Source organism: Varroa jacobsoni, unplaced genomic scaffold (genome assembly GCF_002532875.2).
Source record: "Varroa jacobsoni isolate VJ856 unplaced genomic scaffold, vjacob_1.0 scaffold_509, whole genome shotgun sequence".
NCBI classification, from domain to species: domain Eukaryota; kingdom Metazoa; phylum Arthropoda; class Arachnida; order Mesostigmata; family Varroidae; genus Varroa; species Varroa jacobsoni.
The window spans coordinates 123,774-140,019 of NW_019213411.1; the positions used below are offsets into that span (position 1 = coordinate 123,774).

A 16,246-nucleotide genomic window follows, 5' to 3' on the forward strand; every position below is an offset into this window, starting at 1 on the left:
CTTCAAGCGGCCTTCGCCGGCAATATAGTGAAAATTGCTTCGGCCATTTTGCGAAATTAGATTGATAAAATGATTTTTAGGACTATAGAAAAAGATAGCGTACCTCTGCGATTTGATGGTTACTAATCTAGGTAACAGGACATAAAGATAGAATAAGCTAAGTTTTCTAATATATTTAGAATTTTAACTTAAGGACTTTATTCTGAAGTTAGAATAAAAACAAATAAAACTCGACGTAAACTTCCTTATCAGGTATATTAATTTTATTATTTCCATAGTTCACCGTTAAGCCAATGTATAAAGTATCAACATTAAATATGGCCCCACTCACTAACGTAAGCGAGTCGAAATCTTTTTAAAAAAAAAAAAACACAAAAATATCAAATGTCTATCGTCAGAAAATAAACGTTAACATTCACAAAACAAAGTTGAAAATGTCTTATTTTGTCGTATTTCAATCTTAAACTATCGAACATATTTTAACATATTTTATATGACGAACCTTAGAATATAATGTAAAATGCCTGAAAAAAAAAGGTGCCTGCCTACTAAACTAAGCAATACACGACGTTCGGGATCGCACTTTTTAATAAACTATTGTTTCGTTCAGTTGTTTCTTAATAAATTCTATTGGCATTATCTCTGACCTTAAGTACTAAATAAAAAAGAATTATATATGCTTTGGTAATATTTAGATAAATTATAGTCGTGGAAATTTGGCATAGCGAATAAGCGCATTCATCTACTAGTGATATGTAGTTTAAAGGGTATTACATCTCTCGACTTTCTTGGTGGCTCCGAAGCGCCTAATACAAGGAGCGATACTCCTTTTTCTAACCGATTGCAGAAATGAGCACCACTTTCGTTACGCTATGTATTTAAAGTACAGTAAAAAAAAAAAAAAAAAAAAAAAACAAATACTATAGAGAGTCGATCGAAATCAAAACACGAATATGAGGCACTCTCCCTGCTAAGATCTAATGGTGATCATCTCACTTTTAGTGACCTTATATTGTATCCTAATCTCTTTAGCAGATCTTTGTTGCCAACGATACAATGCGGTAATACGTGGCAGCCTTCATTCGAATTGAAACTGAATGATCCGAAGAATTTCCTTTGACGCGTTCATCGAATTCTTACACAACAAAATACTGAACGAACGTCACGTTAGCTCTCAGGATTCCACACAGCGCCAAAAAAAATAGCTAGGTCCTACATCTCTTGACCACGAATTAACAATGACGTTGAAAACACGATCTAAGGATATGCGTAATGTACTAATGGAACGCAGATCCCAAAGGAAAGCGTTGACTAAACCTGGCATAAAGCCCCCATGCCATTTGGAGAAATCGATTTAGATCTTGAATGACGTCTCTACTTTCAATTAAAAGCTAACAATAACGCAGCTCGAGAAAGACTGAAATATACCTATAGACTAAAGCTACTAGAGACACAAATGGGTACACGTTACAAAACGTATTCGCACGTGTCGCGAACCGTTATCACATTGGCATGGACAACGATGGACATTTTGTACGATGCGATCTGGTAAGGATTCACAAGGAAAACGTTTGACATGTTACTACACAAGAAGCTACGAGCTTTTTTGTAGGCCTAAGCACTCTCGCAAACCGGACATACTGAAAAAGGATCTGGAAAATTGTTAAGGTCCCTCCATAACGTAGCGGGAAATTCAAGTTCCAAATAGAAAAGACATCCAGGCTGCTTTAAGCCCTGCCATGTCAATAAAAAAAAATATCTATTTTTTTTTTTTAGTTACGAGCTAAATTCCGCCGGACAGTCGACAGCTGGGAATTGTGAATAGAACAACATATCCAGTAAATGCTTTCCCCGGCTTTGTCAACACGGCCAATTGACGAAATTCTTATTAGTAATCGCGTTCGATGTAACGTCGACGAGATCTCAGTAATCCCTTTCTTCGATTCTTGGCTGGTCGTGAGCTGGTGGATACACGCTTTTGAAAAAATATGCCAAAAGCCCAAAGGGATTGAAACGCACGATGTAGACAACCAACCCTAATCGCTAAGGAACGTATCATTTAATAATACCATTGTTTAGTGTGATGTATAAAAAGACGTCCCGCTGAAACCACATGCCCTTGAAATCCGTATTATCTATTTTAAGACAGAAACCTTTATGTTTCGATACCGTTTACCATAAAAAAAAATCATCCAATGATGCCTTCAGCCCAAGGTCCGTAGTCGATTTTGTTGGCATGAAGACGCACATTTTCCGTAAAAATAGTGTCGACGTAATGCATGCTCCACTGTTAAACACGATACCGAATGAATGTTTCTGGACCGTCAGCCGTGGTTTGGCAAGATGACCTAGATGAACACGTGCAAATAATTTGGTATTAATACTCAATTTTGTCTCCAAGTTTTTTGATAATTGGTACAGCGGTGTTCAGTTTGTGAATTTTAGCAGTTTTGTTATCTTCTAAATAATGTTTTACCTAAGTAATGCGTTTTTTGTCGAATAGTGATGCATTTTGAGTAATAGCAAACTCCCTACTATCCAAATATTTAAATCGCTTTACTGTCGAGGTATGAAAGCAGAAATGGAGCCATATTGAAGTTTTCCGCTCATTTTGGGGGGGGGGGGGGCAGACTATAGGGCCAGACTGATATAAGTACAAGGCTTGCGCAAATAAAACCATTCATATGATCAATTAAAACAACTGATCGCGGCTACGGTGCTTTAAAATTGTGCTATGTCAAGTTTATGTAGATAGCTGTAAATAGGAACCTTATGCGGGTCAATTCTAAGCGGAAAAGTCGGCTCTTTCTTGATACTGTGTTCAGCAAAACATCACCGAGGCAAAAACAAAGACAAGACAGTTCCCTTCAATTAGCTTCTTTGTAAATGACAACAGAATTGAGCTAAATAGAGAAGAAGCTTATCTTAACTAATGATGACGGGAACATGAAAAAAATACAAGAAATTCAAAAAATGATTTTTTTTTTATTGCAGCTATTTTATGTATATTTCTCAGAAAAATCGTCTATTTATTATAGGTCTAACTCCAAGGTACAAGAAGGTTCAACGAAAGTTTATAGTTCCATCTAATATCTAAGAGTTGTCCTAATTAAAATTGGTATCCAAGTTAACTATAGCAGGAAGTGTAGCTACGCAAACATATCGACGTTACGCTCACAAATAACATTAAAAGCGTATCGCTCATTGGATAAACATATAGATTTTATTAGCATGTTTGGCTTCACTGAATTTAGAATGTAGAAGTTGTGGGTGACAGTGCGCTTTCGTAGCGGCTTCGTTTTTAATGTTTACACCTGTGAGCAGACGTTCTTTGTTTCGGCAATCAAGAAACCCTTAGTTTTTCCGTTCTGTTATGTATATGGTGAAATGATTACTGCGTTTGACCAAGCTCAGAACTGATTTTACTTCACTCGGATCTTCATTGTGACGTAACGTTTCAGCAGAACTTTGTTCAACATGAACCAAATGCAATTGAACTCACAGTAGAATCTATACGCTCGGAACATAAGGGTTGAATAAAAACAATAAGGTGAAATAAGACAGAGCTCAAACGAGTCAATCAAGTATATCAGAATTAAATAACTAGCATTTTTAATAGCTCGTATTGATCGTTACTTCGCATTCGAAATGTCGTTCCAACGATTCCAAAGGAATTGTCTTCATTTATGCCATATCAACATGCTGATATCAATATTATCAGCTAATTAGCGTCTTTGACAGTTGGTAACAATACCTGAAGTATTCTGGAGGGAGGAAATGGTCCGTTCGATGACTCTGTTCTCGTTGTCTACTAAGAGAAAATGATGGCCAGAAAGGGAAACGAAGTATGAAGCTGAGGCCGAATTTCCCATGTCACTACACTTTCCACTATAAATTCAGCGCTCAAAATCGCGCAGATGAACACTGCAGTTATGTTAATACGATGACATGCTGGAAACAAGTGATTTGAAGGTTTTAACCGTGTTCCTCGATTGTGCTATGTAGAGAGAATATTATGATCGCATTCAAGTAAATGGCTAGATTTATAGTGACTCGCGATAAATTATGATAAGAACCTGGATTCGATGGTGATTGGCTTGTTAGTATAGGAATAAAGATAATAGCTCTCGTGAACAGTTTACGCAGAAACGACTCCACATATTGAACAACGTTGATGTGATGAGTGGGCACTTCAGACACAGTCTCCGTCATTATTATAACGAGCCCTATAATACAAGCTGGCTTAGTGGATCAACATTGACAGTCGGTACAATTTTATTAGTAAGTCGCATAGGAACCGTTGGCCTCGATAGAACTTGCCTTGACAGATCAAATACCACAAGGTTGAGCAGTATATTATTGTACTATAATTAACTGTCGCTTCCGTTTATAGTGGCTGATATGGCCTGTCTTCTCGGTGAGAGCCATAATACTACTATTAGCAGCAGATACATATCCCAACTTTACGGATCCGTGCCAATGTCACCATTTAACGTATTCCAAGTTAGGTGTTAACGATGTGAATTATCTGTCTGCTTTTTGTAGTCGCTGGTCGGAACACGTCGGTGGTCTATTTCGTAGCGTTGCAATTGGTCCCCTATCATCACGATTGATTCGACATTCAACGAATGTCTCTGTGGGCCCCAGGCAATCGGTTGCATATGAGCTTATGACAGGCGGCATTATGCAAGAGTTCGTACATATGGGTACATATGTTTCAAATGGAAACGCCGCAATTAAGTGCTATAGGGGCACGTTAGCTGGCTTATGGGTTCTGCCTAGTTTCGACATGATTGCCGCGATATTCGAATGAGATTTTACAGTTTCAACGTTCGATGAGAACGTAAAAGTATCGTAAACTATTTCGCCACTCGCTGATCTGTAGCAACCTGCACATTAGGAGCACCATGCTTAACTCGTATAGCTTCTTATCGTAGCCGTATGTAGATTCAATGTGGTTTTCTTGCCGCGTCTGCACACGTTGCGATGTGTTCTATTCTCAGAATCCAGCAATTGAGCTCAGTCGCCCTTTCGTGTTATTTCTGGCAAAACCCTTTTCTAGTCGACTCTGTACAATAACAAGGATATGGTTATGTTGATTCAGGTCATAACAGGATGTGATCTATACGTTAATGCTCACATCTACGCATTGAATGTTCTAACTGTAAAAGCTTGACATGGATCACTCTAAAGATAAGTTTCGCGTTGTGGCTAATCTGTAAAGCAATTTTCTGTAACCTTAGTAATCCCAGCCAACGAACAAAGTCGGGTCCGTCCGACAACTAACAGATTTCAACAGCCTAAAATCAGATTCACCCTCTGAAGTACTGGTCAATGAAGTTTACATACAATATATAATGTGCAGACATGTAAACCGCTAGTCACATGTTCAAGCGAGTTAACGGCCATATTGTCTATGACTTTAACTGCAAGCGTCGGAGCCTATCTGGAAAAGCCAAACTTGAGCCTTGTAGCTGGCCTATAAAAAGCGGTGCTTGTCTAGGACATAAATCGGATTTGCAGATTTATTCTGCCGGCTTACCTAGGGCCCAATATTAACGTGGCCGACGTTCGCCAATAGACACATTGTGTAATATTCTTTTGCTCTATACCATCCTGGTTTGACAATCACACACGCTCTTTGCAATGTAAACGAAAAGTTCAGGGCTGCTACTGTTTTATTTGTTTTATTTATTTATATTTTATTTAACGTCTAGCCAATGCACCTAGCGCAATCGCTGTTAAGCGTATAAATACACAGGCCATGGTGCAACAGTAGGTCTATTACTTTTGCCGTACGTGGAGGTCACAGCTAAAATCAGTCATTAAGTAAGAAGATTCAAGATCGAGAAAAAAGAAACGTGTGAATTTCGTCGATTCTACTGCTGAAGTAGTTAAGCCGAGGTCCCGCATATAGCTAGATGTGAGGTTTGGTGTCCGTTAATGAGAGTTACTTATTAACTTCATAAAAGAGAAATACACAGCTTCATTAGCAGTTTGCAGCGCCATTTTCTAGGCTCGACGTATCTAGGCGATGCAGACAGCCTACTTCGGATGAAGTCGTTCCTGCTCCATTGGACTTCTACGTTTCATTGCCAAACTCGAAACATAAGGAGACTTTTCGCCAATCGGTAATGCTCATAATAAAAGTGTATAAAAGTGGTAAGCAGGGATCACTATAACGTGCCGAACATGTTATAGCACGGGCGCTACATCCTTTAATTTGAACAATTTGAAGTGCTTGAATTTGGACAAAGCCTTCTGTGCCGAGAAAGTACATTCGTTTAAAGTTGTTTTCGTATCTTATTCGAAATTTTTTCGATTCTTGCATTTAACTATACACCTTTTGCAGATGCTTAAACAACTATGTAAAATCCTATTTATACATACATGTCGATGAGATTGTGATGATAATAATGATATCTAACGCGCAGATTTCCCAACAACATCTGCAGGTTCTATCTTTTACGCCGATCTTAGGTGACTACTGAGCGCTATCTTATAGATCCGCTACTTTTCGTGGCAGCAGTTCTCCGGAAATTACGCCAAATGTATCCGGTCTGAAGAAATTCAATGCGAAAACTGGAAGATATAGTTAGTGTTTGAACCTAAAAAATTCACGCACAGATGCTCAATGGCTACGTTACATGTGTGTCAGTTAAGACAGCGTGATAGGGTGCACCGAATATTCACGTTTTTAGTTAAATTTCGCTAATTCCGGTTGCCTATAAAGTAGATTCTGTACTCTATCTGGTATATAAAAAAAAAACAGGCCCGTTATGCGCACAACAAGCTACGGTCAATCATGAATGAAGACAAATCTCCGATCTCTATCTGTCTGCGTCCATACATTAAGATCAGAGCAACGAAGGTGATGAGAACACAATGGTATTTGTATCCTGCACACTGATCGTCAACCGTCTAATGTTTTCCATTCTGAATAGGCAAGTAAGGGCGTGTCATTTTTCACGTGCAGGACGTAGGAAAAACGTTCTAGGCTCGACATTGCGGCCAAGTGAACAGTCTTCGTAATTACGATATCTGTTTTTGTACGAAGACGATACATGAACGAGGTACGAAACATTGGCATAGACGCTTGTAGCATAGAATAAACATTATCACAAATCTTTTTTGAGCCATAAACCTAGAATCAGCGAGTTTTTTTGCCGATTTCGTTCCTAGGTTCATCCAGTCAAACAGCACAGATCAGTGAAAGCCAATGTAGAAGCCTTGCAAACAAGAAAATACATGTAAAAGATTTATTATTTTTTTTATTATAAGTCGGACTAACTCACTAAACGACGTTTAGATTTTGTTATTGAAGAAGGGGCATTTAAACAATATAATATCATATATGCAACACACGTTCCTTTTTAATCAATTTTGGAAGTAGCCAATATATACATGCAATGCACGCGAAATTGTTTTACCCCTTTCAATGCACCTAATGATAATCGAAGAACGGAAGGGGCAAAAGACAAAGTTTTCTAAGGTATGGATGGCAACAGCATAAGAACCTTATATCAATTGGACAGCCTCACATAAATTTCAACTTCTTTAACAGTGAAAACATATTTAGCGAGATGCTCGGAGTTTCGAAAATGTGTAAGCGTTTGTGTTATGGAAATCGCGAAACTCTTAGTGTTACTACACCTTTACACATTACTGTTGATATTTCGTTATTATCACATCATTTTTTTTTTTGCATTTAGCACATCAGTTCAAGGCGAAAGTAATTTTCTCCCACCATACTATCGCACGGGCCGCATTATTTTACACTATCCGCATGCAGATTAGGAACTACGGCCTCATAAATTGTTCCTTCCATATTAAGAATAAGTATGAAAAAGAAAAGGTGTGGAGGACGCTTCTTCGGCAATTTAAAATTTTCAGTTTGCCTCTGCTACGCAGATACAGGTAAGGTATCTGGTGTCTATTTGAAGTGTGTACTTCGAATCATCATACAAAATTGGGAAATCTAGTCGAATGTCCTAGACAGATGGAAATACAGGAAACGAAAGGTTTTTTTGTTTAGATACAGTGTCCCCTTTTACTTTGTATGCACCAGCAGTGTGGGCGCAGGTCTTCCCTTTGCAAAATAGCCCTGGCTCTCACTATCGAGTTTTTTTTGAGAAAAAGAATATGATATATGATCAACCGCAGCTGTCTCAAAAATTATACAAACACTATGTTTCCGGGTCACAAGCTTGTAGTGAATTTTAGAGTTTTTTTTTTAACAGATTTAGATCTTTTCATATCCGCTGGCGTGATAAACGAAGTGGTGGTACTGTTTTGCTAGTATTCCATCTCCGTAATCGATGCTTAGTACGAATCGGAGACATTTGATTCGGTTGGCACTGTTGCAGTTTTTTTTTTCCCTAGATAAATAGTCGTTGCAATATAAAAATAAAGAAAAACGATGCATCTGAAGCGAAAAGTCCTTAAAGCCTTAAAGCAGATTAAGGAGTTCAAGCAAGTCAGCACACAGAAATGTATGTGGACAAAATCATCCGATTCGTTGAAATCTTCTCCCACATGTTATCCCTCTTGGATATATGGATGGTAAATCTTGCTTACATTTGGATAGGACCTAACAGTTGAGTTTTGATTATCTAGAAGCAAATTTGCCTCCGTGCCATCATAGTCATCTCTTGAAAAGAAAAAAAGGCCAAGAAAGTGCTTCTCAACACAGTCAATTATGGTAAGCACTTAGATGTCATGGCGTTACAGTCAGTGGGGCAAGGAATCAGTTACTGTGAGCGATCTCTGGGCAATAAATCAAAGAATCAGGTGACCTATAGACGAACATAGGTCAATCATTCGGAAGTCTGCTAATCCGTTCTATATGTCACATTCATCAGTCAGACGTTTATAAGCGTTGCCTCACTAAAACGCTCATCATTCACATCAAACACATCACTATTTCAGTTAACTCTAGGCAAGCTATAATTCCCTGACATTACTATGGAAATAGTATCTGAGGGCGCTGAATTTGATTGCAATTGATTCTACAGGCGGCTGGATAGCATCTCGACGGGATTTGAGGGTTTTCTTTAGGTATCAGAACTTCAGCATTCATCGGCTCGAAGCTTGTTCCCGATCTTGACCTGTGTCTCTATATAGCCAAATCTTTAGCTTCGTAACAAGTTCAATATCGTTTAGTGAAAAAGGGTCAAGCAGCATTTAACAAACGCTTACTTCAAAGTAATTCGAAGATTCGGGAAGAGGCCGACCTCGATTGACCGCTAAATGTATCTAAGACAGTTGTTATTTAATTATTAATCAAGAGCCTTTTCCGAAGTTAAAAGGGAGAACACTAAGTCTACCACAGGAGCTGTCTGGATAAAGATTTCTGAAAACATCGATGATGATTGACATAGCTGGGATTTTTTTCATGCATAGCTCGTCCTGTTAATTTATTTTTTCAGCCCAATATATACGGGGTAATCTCTGTGTAAGTAAATAGGGCCATAAGATAGCGAGCTACGATTTTTGGCGTAACTTTCAGCACTTAACAAGAAGCATGATATCTTCTTGTTCTATCCTTGTGCGAGGATAACTGTGGGAATGTTGATTAGATAAATAATGAATTAACAATTTGCGCACATAATTATTTAAAGCGTACGCGCGTATCTTCAATAGGGTTAATATTATTGCCATACTCCTTAGGAGGTCGTCGTCTTCTTTACTGCATTGTATGAATGCAAACGCACTCGCTTTCGCGTGCAATATCATTCCAATATACATCACAACCAAAAAAGCACGCCTCGATACTCTACAACGTACATCTCCTATCAGTGATATGGGCATACTGCTGAGATGTGTAGACCGTAATCCGTGACGCGAATCGGGTAATAAAACATGACGGATCAGGCAGTGGACATAGAGCGTCAATGGGGATAAGTAAGGGCTTTGTTGAAGTTTCAAGTTCGGCTTAGACGTCCTTTCTATTCCAAAACAAGGAAATAAGAGCATCAAATGAAGCGTACGACTACCAAACGTGGTGGTCGGAATAAAGGGTTCGAAGCCATACATAAACAGCATTTCACTACACGTATCACATTTAATTCAAAGGACCAATACACGGCCTAATCCGGCGCCGTTACTAGATTAGCGATGGAATTCGAGTCGTCCGCCGCGATGCCCACACAAGGACAACGCGCACTGTGGCCTTATGCCGTACGCATACAAGGTCTCAACGCTTTCACTGTTTAATGTAAACTATTTACGGCGGCATATTAGAATAAACTAAAACATTGGTAAGATCATCTCTCATCAAGGATCGAGCAAACTGCTGATATTCAACGAGGAATACAAGTACTGTCATAATCCTCACGGTGTTATCGTTCAAGCTAGCGGAAGGCTTGATGTAAGCGGTAACGTTTTAGCAACTAAACGAAATCAGAGTAAGTGCCCCCTGCTATTTTAATGCATATATATAATAATGACCTGTAAATGTAACATAATGAAAATACTAAATCAATGGCTATTGGAAATAATAAGCTGTAATAATAAGATGTATTATCGATGGCCATGTGCTCTAAATTGAAATACTGAGATATCGATCCAGTTTCATCGATTCTTCAATGAATCGCACTTTAACTCAGTATATCTACATATAAATACACGTTACGAACGACAGTCAATATGCGGCCTGGCAACTACAGCTTCATCTGAAAGGCTTCAAACTCGCATTGAGCGTCTGATCTATCTTGCCACAATTTGAACTGATAGTTTCCAATACACTGAGTGTAATGGTGGAAGCTGATAATTAATAAAGATAATCGTATTGAGATTCTGTGTAGAAGGTTTTTTTCTAAATTCCTGCAACTGAATTGGCGACAGGGTTATGGTTTGCTACGATATTAGTTTTAAAATTGCCGCTGCTACGGAAGTACTATTGCTGCCTATGGCGACTATCTGCTCCTACAGGTTAAACAGCTCCGGCGGGACTGTCGCCGTTTTTACGCAGTGCCGCTGGCCGATGTGCCCTTCCCATTATTGCGCAACTTAGCTACAGCCAGTGGTAGGTTTATAGGTATGGAAATGTGTTCCCCTACAAATATGCAAAAACAACATGTCGCCCTTTGAAAAAACAAACCGATCGGTGGCAACGATGCAGAGCACAGGAAAGCCTCCAAAACTATTCTGGATTTTTTTTTATATGAAGATATGAACTAACGCGTACGACCAAGGCAACTGAGGCTATTTCCCTTTTTAGTCTTTCTATTGGGTTCGAGTCTGAAACTCATTAACCTGTCTGCAGACAAGTGGGAACTTTCTTTGAGAATGCTTTAAAACTGGTAGATTGTTGCCCGCTTTCGGTCCTTTGCTACAGCAGTGTCTTGCAACTTACAAGCTGCAAAGATTTCTTGACACTGCCGAGAAGGACAAGCTGTGTTATCTCGTTTTATAAACAGGCCTTGCGATGAGGGTGCTATATCCATTAGAAACCCATAAAAATTTCTAATACAACTGCATGGACTGGGTATAAACGGTGGGAAAACTGTCCACCATGACAACGCAAACTCAACAATTTCAAACATTGTGAAAAAAATCATTAAGGGAGCAAGTCGATCGTTCCGAGCTACTGCTATCGAGTAGGCCTATTGACTACGGCCTAAGGTTCAGAAGACCGAGTGTTCTTATCGTTTGGAAGAGTCACCAAGCAGGGTGCACTACTATCTACATCGAAGAAGGGAAGTGCTCGAACCAGACGGCATCTCATAGCATCTTAGGCGAGCTGACGGGCCGCGCGGTAGATAACCAAAATAATTCTCGACATCAACAACATTCGTACATATGAAAATAGGCTTGTATCACATAATAGTTTTCACCACGTTCACGTTCACACTGTGGCAACTGTATTATTTTTTGAGGGACGTTTGGTGGAGAGTACATAATCAAGTAATCAAGTTGCTTTCTTTATTCACTCAGCTTGTGTAAGTCATATGTGCTAGGTGGGACTTGAGGAAAACGACTCGTGCCCATTTAAGGAAGTGCTAGATGATTGATACTCAAAGCTTCCCCTTATCCCTACAACAAAAAGTGAGTTCAACCTCATGAGATTATCGATAGAGTTTAGACCTGTAGTAATAGATTGGCACATACAATGTGTTTACAAAGCTGCCAAAAGGAACTGTTGCAGTTTTCAAAGGGAAAGAACTTCAAAGGGAAATCATACTCCTTCATCTTTACTGGAATACCTTGCCAATATGTAACATCTATTAGCGTGTTAAACAACGAGACGGCTCCATAATTACCTACGCAATGTATTGACAAGTGTTTGCCAATATCATAGTCAGTTATTCACAGGAATAAACTGTTTCCTCAATCGTCTTCTTACCTGACCATTTACATGACGTAATTAGTCGATCAGTCGAAGCGGATTGTGTACAAATCGGACGATCGACTACGATAGACTGTACCGGATCAGTTGATCACAATGCGAACGCACAAACAGTACGAGCTAAAGAATCAACGGCTCCCATTGTTTAGAGCTGCACCTCCGGAAGGCTTATTCCTCCATGACACGATAGCCCTTTAACATCTTTATCCTTATAGTGAAGTTGGTGATTTGACATGGAACCTACTGGATCGTTTCGTAAAACGGATCACCAGAATCCAAGTCTCATGTGAACGATAAATAGTCTATCAAATGGATACACGTAAAAAACAAAGCCCGAATTAGACACATCGTAAACGGTCAGATAAGCAAAAAAAACCCTGTTTAGTCAATGGCAAGTGTCTAGCGATAGGAAATAGAGTGAGAAAAGAAAATATATATATATATATATATTTTTTTTTTTGTATTGGCTGGCACAGCAACACGCGAATAGCACAAGTTTGGGTATTGTGAAGTTATGCATTTCGGTGCCTAGTAGGATTTTGATGAACTTCGACAATAGGATTCGCACCCTGTAAAGATTTCAGTAGACCCAGTGTGCCTTTACTCTAGATCTAGCTCAGTTGAAAAGACCGCAATTACAGATGGGTCCAATACATGGTAGTGAAGTCCTAAGGAGTGCCTTTAAAGGCAAATTCTTGCGCAAGAAATGCGAGGCAAAGCAATGTAACTGAATATTGGGAGTAATAAACCGGAGTCTGTACCACATTGATGGTAATAATGGATAATATCTGTAGATAGAGGCGATCCCAGCATACTTTACAGTTAATCTAGTAGTATGATAAGTATATATAACTGGTGCCCAGACTACTGTTATCTTAATTACTGGTTTCGTGTGTTCAACCACTGTCGTGTAGCAGAAAAACCTCTATCATGGGGCTTCCTCCCCACAAGCTCAAATCACGGTAATAAGTCATTTTAGCTTGCAAGCAAGAGATAGGCAGACAGGAGACGATGCCATGCTACCTGTCATACAGGAATGTGGAGACATTTGTGTTAGGGTAGCCACGATTTCACGTTGTCACGTGGGCGGGTGTGGGTTCATCTGATGGCATCTATTGAACTTGCCGCTAGCTGAGATTCGAGGCTCGCAGATGATTCTCATAGAAGACCTGGCTTGGGCGTCTACACTGTTAAAGTGCTTCATGTGATATGTAAACTTCTGCAGTTTTTCATAAGGCTCCTTCATCTATGCACAATAGTAAGCCTTATTATCTGCGTCCTCCGTTAACCTTGGCCATTATCGCTGGATCTTTAATACAGGGCTATCGTATACGCTCGATCGATGTTCTTCTTCTTACGCTAAGTACTATCATCGAATAGGTTTGGAGGAAGTCTCTAGAGTGCACCTCGTATGCCCCTCCATTTTTGTGGCAAATTTGCTAATCACTTCTACTGACGCGCGGTGCCCCGCCGTTAAATATATACCACCACATATCTAATAATCGCATTAAAAACCTTTAATGAATGATAAACAACAATAATGTTCTCAATCTCAACTGAGCACATAGCCATATTGCTTGCCTCACTCCGCAACTGACGACTTGACCCTACTCAATGGTTAGGGAGATAGAGAGACGAGTGTGGCTCCAGTTCACTGGATCAAACGTAAAAAATGTGTTTCTTTTTTGTTTGTATTTTCGTTGTACTTAATTTGCTCGCCTGGATTTACCATACTAGGTAACCCGATTCAAACGGTAAACGAGTAAACAGATTCAAATTAGCTGGTCCCCTTACCTGATCCGCTTCTTAGTGAATTCAGTTTCAGAGAGAAGCGCCTCTCGCTACCACGAACGCTGGTTCGTGATAGCGAGAGGCGCTTCTTTTCATATAATTGAGCGTAAGAATTATGGCAAATTTGCCTAAATGGTCACCGTCTAACTATTTGTGTATACACATTCATGCAGTATCATACAATACCAGTGAGCCTCGAATGTCGGCACTGATACCTCAATTACATTTTTTTCGAAACGAAGATGTATCATAGTTCGAAAAGTTGTCGGCTTGTTTATCTTGCTGCGTTTGTGCGTACACTCGATTTTCATACATTCGAATATTTGACCTGTATACCTTTAGAGGTGTCGTTCTAACCGTTTTCTGTTCTCCGTACATCTTCCTGGTACAACCTGAGAGGTTATTGGTTGATGGTCCTATTGCTAATAACAACCTCGTTGGTGCGCCACATTAGTAGCGCATCCTTTCTGGTGGATCACGACCAGCCAACTATGGTTGTGGATCGCTTATTGTGATCTTTGCTGTGTATCGTAGCGGCAGTGATGGTTGTCGTAGCGTATGACGTTATTGATTTCCCACTCTTTATATATTTCTCACGGCCCCGTTTTTTTTTCGTTATAACCTTTAAAAGTTTAGCCTGTCAGACCGAGGAAATTTATCGTTTGATCGCCGTTTGAGACGAGGCGGCGCACAGCAAAAGGATGACGAATCGATTGCTCTTCTACTTAAGTAATACCGGCAATAACAGTATAGCTTCTCACGATGTTGTCGCTGACTGTGATCGTGACAGGGATTATGGGGGTGATCGTGTTATGAGGAGGGGTAGTCGGTGCAGTTGTAAGTGTAGTATATATTAGAGTATGATAGCGGTGGTGGCGACGTTGATGGATTCTTGCTGCTACTCGGCAAATGTCTGTCATCTGCGTGGTCAGAGACATTGCCCAGATGGGCGGAATAAACAAGTGTAATAACATCGTCTCAGACATCTGCATGTGGATATTGTTGGATGACGGTAGGTAAAAAATAATAAAAGCAATTTTTCCGCTGCTATCACTATCCATGGTCATGCTATGGCGGAGCAAAGGGGAACGAGCCGTACAATAGAAACATCCGCGCCTGGCCGATGAAATGCTTTTTAAGGTAGCATCAAACAGCTGTCTTCAAAGCATCATCTGGTTCGATGTCTTCTACTGTTTGAGGTGTTACAAGTAGAGAACTCGAATTCGACAAATTGAGCCACTAATGCGCCTTGAGGGGACAATGTATATATTTTGATCAGCATAACAGCACCCGTTCGTGGCATCTATTAAGTTAGTGCGCATTATTTGGAAAATAACAAAAGAAAACCTCTGTTGTACAGCTGGAGGAAAAATTTGCTCGTTCAAAGAAGCAAAACTCGGTTCCGTAGTTGTTCTTTTTTCTAAATGAAAAAGAGTTATTCTTTAATCTCTATGAAGACTAGGCGGACGCCAATCAGACGCTAATTTTCCTTTAGTTTAATGTCATAGACATCAGCTGATGCTTGATCCTCTCCGGAGAATGTGATGCGAAAATTTTATATGTATGCTAAGGATACCGTACTTGCGTGATAAATTTCCGAAGTGCATGCTGACAACTTCGGTAGATTTCGAGCTTTTCTGAGTCGTCGTCTTCTTTCCTATAATCTCTAACGAACTCTTCACTTGTTGAGTGACCTCCATACTCTAATTTGGCATCTCACTTATGTGCTATAGTTCACCGGTGAACTATAACAGAGCGCATTCAATAGCATTTTCGTAAAACTTAACGAATCGCGGCTTATTTTCCATAGTGTCAGTCATTTATTTGCTCGATTACCAATAGGTAATAAAATTAGCAATGGACTAATCCCGATAGAACGAACTAGAAACTTCCTTCGTAAATGGCAAATTATTACTCGTGAATAACACCGCTAAGCCGATAAACGTTCTGATACTGCCAGCCCGATCCGATTTCAGATCAGAAAGGTCGTCTACTCTCGTGGCATCCAAGTGAAACGTGCTCCATTCGTATTTAACATAGAACTGAAGTAAATATAAACGGTACAGTTAAAAAAAAAAAAAATAGATATTTTCGTTGCACGTTGGT

General features: G+C 39.6%; 1 protein-coding gene and 1 long non-coding RNA gene across 2 annotated transcripts in view; one reads left to right on the plus strand and one right to left on the minus strand.

Moving 5' to 3' along the window:
• LOC111261013 (uncharacterized) overlaps window positions 1–16,246 on the plus strand; it is a 70,844-nt gene that overhangs the window by 24,423 nt on the left and 30,175 nt on the right. The gene's annotated exons all lie outside the window — the stretch shown is intronic.
• On the minus strand, window positions 231–4,033 carry LOC147753416 (uncharacterized). Its single transcript, XR_015311322.1, has 2 exons — window positions 3,755–4,033; window positions 231–2,348 (listed from the first exon to the last, which is right to left on the minus strand). It is a non-coding gene; the product is annotated as an uncharacterized LOC147753416 (long non-coding RNA).